The sequence below is a fragment of the Condylura cristata genome, unplaced genomic scaffold (genome assembly GCF_000260355.1).
Source record: "Condylura cristata isolate star-nosed mole 26May11 unplaced genomic scaffold, ConCri1.0 scaffold00004, whole genome shotgun sequence".
Taxonomy (NCBI): domain Eukaryota; kingdom Metazoa; phylum Chordata; class Mammalia; order Eulipotyphla; family Talpidae; genus Condylura; species Condylura cristata.
In genome coordinates, this window is record NW_004567105.1 from 62,046,202 (window position 1) to 62,052,356 (window position 6,155).

The window sequence follows — 6,155 nt, forward strand, 5'->3', positions numbered from 1 at the left end:
CCAGAAACCTCGATCTCTATAAGCTGATGCAACGCACAGCCTGTAGACTGATGTCAGGAAGGCAGGAGCTGTGTGCTCCCTGGTGCTGCAGGAGCCAGGCACCCTCAGACACAGTGATTGGTCCCAACAGGAAGGGGGGATTCATGTTTGAATTTGAAACCTCACTTCTCCCAGCCTTGCCTTTCTAGGCTCCCAGCCCAGGAAGTGGAGCCCAGCTCTGGAGGCAGGAGACCTGGATTTTAGTTTTAGTTTCTATTCCCCAGAGTCACCTCTACTCTGGGAAACAGACCAGGCTGTTGTAGCATATGGCAGGGGCCACCTTGTGTTGTGGGTTAGATTCCAAGTTGGCACATTTAATGAGGAAATGTTTGTCAAGTGCTGGATCAGTGTGGCTTCTGCAGAAAACTAATGGCTTCGACTAGAAAGGAGTTGATTGAGGGAACTACTTACAGAGCTTCAGGCATCAGGGAAGTCAACAAGGAGCAATGAGCACAGCTGTTACCAGCCTGGGGCGGGGTAGGGCAATTATCCAGGGCAATTATCTGCACCAGTGGGAGCTGCCACTGAAGGAGGGGCTGCCCCACAGGAACAGAGGCCTTTGAAAGGGGAAGCCAGCCTCTGCCAGCCTGGCCCTTGGACAGGGAGAAAGCTGGCGGAATAATTAGCCTGGCCTCTTGCTCCCTCCACCTCCTAGTCTCCTGTCTGCATCTATTGGCTAAGCCAGGGGGCAGAGGAGGTCAGATCCCTAGTGCAGAGGTGAATGGAAAAACCAGGAAGGGCTGGCTGGATGAGCAAAGGGGCACCCAGCGTGAGCACCTACCACCCAGAAAGACATACTGTAGGTAGGTGCTTTGTCCTTCAAGACCACTTGGTTCCCAGCCTCCATTCCCCAGGGAGTTTCCACTACGTCCCCATGTGCAGGCGCTCCTTGAGAGGTGCTGCATAGCTAAGAAGGACTTCAGAAACATGGACTTCTTAGGACCCATCTGACCTCTTGGCCTCTCCAGGCTGGGCCTGATGCTGGATGTGCAAATAGGGCCCCTAGGAAGACACCAGGCTGCAGGCTGTGGAAAACATGTCCCAACACCTACATCTCATCTCAGAGCAGTAGACGTCCCTGATTCAGGTCTGTGACTCCCAAAACGAAAGCAAGTCCTTGTCCTGTGACCTGGCTGTCCTGGGTTGCACCAGCCCCAGAGTTTCACCTTTTCCACTCGTGCACAGGTTTGCTGCCTGGATTCTCCCTGCCTTCAGAGTGAGATTCAAGCGCCAAGCAATGTAGGAAGGCCCTGCTTTTAGCCTGTTTGGCTAGCTCCCCAGTTCTACCCCCACCAGAGAAAGGCAGTGCTCTGGCATTATCCATTGTTGGGGATAGGTTAGGGTGGGCGCACAGGATGTCTTCTCTGGGGAAGGTTGAACCCAGCCAGGGAGAAAGAGACTTGCTCACGATCACCTGGCAAGTAGGACTGGAAGTCAGGTATCCCAGGTGGAACCGTGGGCTCCTGCTGTTTCCTGCCGCCCAGATCAACCCTAGGACAAGGCTGCCTCAGCCCCTACCCGGCCTCCTGGGCTCTTTGTGTCCTGAGCTGGTTACTGAGCCAGGTCCTTCTCCGCTGTCTGCCCCCTGCCCTAGTTCCCCTGGGCTCTTCCTCATTCCTCGGTTTCCTATCTGATCTCCCGCTTTTGGCCTCTGGGCGTTATCTATTTCTCTTTTGAAGACTGTCAACTTTTGATTCCTATATTTGAAGTGAATCAAATATTTAGGATTTTTACATCTTGATTTTTTGATCTTTATGAAATTTCCCTTTTTATTTCTAGTGATACTTTTGCGTTTCAGTCTGCCTGGATACTTTTCAATATGCATGGTATAAACTTTCACATGACAATTTCCTTTGACTAATGATTGAGTGACAGTGAAATGCTAGTCTGCGTGGAACAGGCGTGTCCTCTTAGGGAGAGAAGTATTTCCTTTTTGCCTTAGCAGTCATTGTAACCCAAATCAAGTGTTAGTTTCCAGATTAACATAGTTTACTACTTTTAAAATTGCAATTTTAAGTGTTTCAACTTATTCCCCTTCTTAAATTTATGCTATTTAATTTGCAGTATTTCCATGTTCCAAACTGGAGGTTTCCAAAGGAAAACTCAAAACAAAATATTCATTCCCTTCAAACAGGCATTGTTAGGAGTATTATATACATTTATTTGAATTAGTTAATCTCCATTATTTTACAGTTGAAAATACAATGTCATTAAAGGAATATTTTAAGTGGACAAAACTATGGCTTGCTCACGGAAGCATAATGATCATTTTTACATTTTTCTGTCATCTACATACATGAATATTCTCTTAAATAATTGTGATAGAAGTTTAAATGCCATTTTAGAATCCACTTGATTTCATTTTGCTTCAAATCATTCCTGTTTCAATAACTTAGTTGCTCACTCTTTAATTTTTCTATGTGGTAGTTCATGAAGTCGACCTGCACCAATTAACTGACTGCTTTCAGCATAGTGAAGCTAAATCCTTAGTTTATATCACAAAGTTTTCATTAATTTAAAACTCACATCTGGAAAAGCTGGTACCTCCAGGGTATAACTTGCTTCTATATGTACTTGTCATAGTAAACCTGTTAGGTGAATTCACTATAGGTTAATTTGATACCACATTAGAGATTCCACTCTGATCTGCTCACATCCAGCCTTGGTGACATGATTACATCCCAGTGTGAGATGACATCACCCCACTTGTCCCCCCATCTGTACCTGCCATCACCCCTCACAGCCAACACTCATCATCTGAGCAGTGACCTACACCAGCCAGCTGAGACCCTTGTCTCAGACCTGAGCCAGAAGCAGGGGAGCGGAGGAGGAGGAGGAGACACACTTTGGGGAAACCCCTTTTTCTCATTTCTCCAACATTTTTGGAAAAACTTTAATTTTTTTGTCTGTTTGTGTAATGTCATCTTTCTCATTTATCATCTTTTTTTCTCATTATCTTTATTTCCTTCTCTTAATTCTCCAGTTTGTTTTTAATTCTCTTATACTGCGATTTCTTCCATTCTTTTTCTATTAAGTTCATTCCATTTTTATTCTTTATTTCCTCTCCTCTTTTTTTTTTTAAAGACTTATTTATGCATATAAGAACTGGGGTGTAGGCCAGAGGTGTGGGGGATAAGAGGATTCACCAGAGACAGAGTAGGGAGCAGAACAGGCAGCTCTACTGAATAACACTGCTGGGGGGAATAGCAGGTGAGACCGGAGAGGTCTGCTGCCACGTGGGTCAGCTCCCTGGCTGGGGACTGAACTCATGCTGCAGTGGCTGGCAATAGTTTCATAGTGCTGAGACTGAACCCCTTGGTTCACCAGGGAGGCCCCTTCTCTCTCTCTCTCTCTCTCTTTTTTTTTTTTAAGGCATTTTACCATCTCATCTTTGCTCTCCAACCTCTATTTATTCCAATTTTCCCAGTCTCCTTATTGCCAGTGGCAGCTTCCCTGGGATTCAAGAGCTCAGTTCCTCCCCACAGATCTGACCTGGGACAGCCCCTTTGCTGCTTCTCCTTGCTATGCCAACCCTGATGGATACCCCCCCCCCGCCCCCACTCCCATAAATTGCCTGAGCAGTGCCTGGCTGACAGCTTGAACTGCAGAGGGTTTGCTACTGTTATCTTTGCCGCGAATGGATTCTTTAGAGCTCAGCTTCATCCTGCCTCCACTCCCTGGCCGCTCCTCAGCCTGCCCTCCGTTGCATTATTCCAGTCATTTGTTGCTTCCTGCCAAGTTATCCTAGGCTCTGCGCTCCTTTTACTGTCCTCTCACTCCCAGCTTTTCCCAGGGCTAGAAGTCCCAAAGTCCAACACGAGGTTCCCAGACTCACTTCTCACATCCTTCCAGTCACTTAGGGCTACTTCATCCGTGACTGCGGTGGCAGTTGTCGCTTGTTGCTCTCTTCCTCGCCCTATTTCCCGTCCATTTATCCCTCCCTGTCAGTAAAGAGGCTTCATTTACTTTCAGTGGCCTCTCTGCTGTGTGTGCTTCGCTGACCACTCACCATGCACCCCATTTTCTCTTACTCCTTTTCTGAGGTGGTTCCATTTCCTTTCTTTTCTCTCATCTTGTTTATCTTAGCATATTTTTTCTTAAAAAAAATTCAGCATTAATTTGACAGTCATTAAATAAGAATGTATTTAGCATCTCCTCCGGCCGATTGAGGAACAGCTCTGCTTCAAATAGTTTCTCAGTGCACAGGGCAGCACTGCCCGATCATAGCAGATGCTAAATTTTTGCCAATGTCATGTGTATAAAGTAGCATCTCACTATTTTTCATCTGTTTTCTGATTATGAATGAAGCTGTACACATCTTCAAGGACTTTTCTAAAAATGGGCTCCTTACACCAAGGAATCCCCTCAAGTGAGCAACCCCAGTCTTTCAGATTTCTGTATATTACCTATCATTTCTTTAATACTGTAGGTATCAACACATTCTCAGGGGTGTATATTATAAATTCTTCTTCCCATTCTGGCCCCATCTGTCATTGTTATTTGGTGTAACTGAACTGATATGGGGTGGAATAAATATTTGTTTCTGTAAACCGTTCACTAAGATTTCAAAATACATTTCAGAAATAATTAACAATGCAGTTAGAGAATCTCTTGATTTTTATGATAGACACTATCTTAAAAGAAAAGGAAAAAATGCAAAAGGACAAAATTGTCTCCAGTAAATTAGAATTATCAAATTACAAATGAGTAATTAAAAAACAGCCAACTGATGGGTGTCCTTCCAATCTTTCTGCTTGCTCAAGGATCCCAGACTCTTACTGCAAAGTTCAGTGGTGCTGTCCTTTCTGTGTCTCGCCACTCTATCTCAGCATCTTCTCTTGCAGCTGATTTTTTGAAAAGTTTTATGGTCACCTCCATGACTCACACCTTATCACTCTTGCTCTCTGGCCCAGTCTTCATCTGTCACCCTTGATAGATGCTCAGAAACAAGAACATTCCAATGAATGAGACAAACGCCTCAAGTCTTATCTTGCTCTTCAGAAATCAGGTCCTGTACCAGGACCACTTTGTGCACCAAGCAAAAGATTTTGTTACCTAGGGAGTTCTGCAGAATGGCCTTCAGGCATGACTGGTAACAGTGCATATCCTTTTCCAGGTAATGGTTCGCCATGTCAAAGATCTAGAAGCTCCCCATTTTTGAAGATGTTGTCTCATTGGCTAGGGAAATAATTTTCCATAAATGTGTAATGCCCACAAGCCCACAGGTTCAATACCAAGTTTCTCAGAAGTTCTACATCGATTATTACACCAATGTGATATGTGTTTTTGGCAATATAATTTGCAAAGGTAATAGACCTCATGCAGGTTTTACAAGACCCACTTTTGTATACCACCAACAACTTTTCCTTCACAGCTGTTTGGCAGTACCTACTAGCGTATTCAGAGGACAGAGTGCCACCTGTCACTGTCACTTGGCCCCCAGCCATCAGTAGGCCCAAACTTACTAAAGAATATGAATGAGTTTACAGTCTAGCTATTTAAAAAGGGAGATTTCTAATTCTTTACTTGGCCATTTTGTTTCAGGGAAATATAACATGGCATGTCTCAGTTTTAAGAACTGATGATTAATCAGTCTGATTTGTCCCAGTTTTTCTGGAACTAACTGGACTTGGTAGCTTCAAACAGTGAAATGGGCATAATACTGTTTCTAGTCTGAAATAACACCAACTTGGGTTTGAATTTACAATGTCCTTAATTTTGGTTCAATAACTATCTGAACAGAAAACAGATCAGTAATCCAGTATGTAAGCCCCTAAGTAATAAAGAGTAAAAATCTTGATGAAATCTGGCATTTCCACTCCATAGCAACACTATATATGCCAGCCAAAAGTTGAAATGACTCAAATGTTCAGCAATTGATTACTGTAAATAGCCATGAAGTGACACAGTATCCACAGTATTGCTCAGAAAAAGGAATAAAGCACTGATACCTACGATATGGACAAACCTCTAAAGCATGAGGTTAATTGAAAAACATCACAAACAATCCTCACATGTCAGATGAGTCCATTGTTGTGAAATAACCACAAGAGGTAAATCTATAAAGACAGAAAGCAGGTTGGTAGTCACTAGGGCCTGAGGAAAAGAGTAAATAG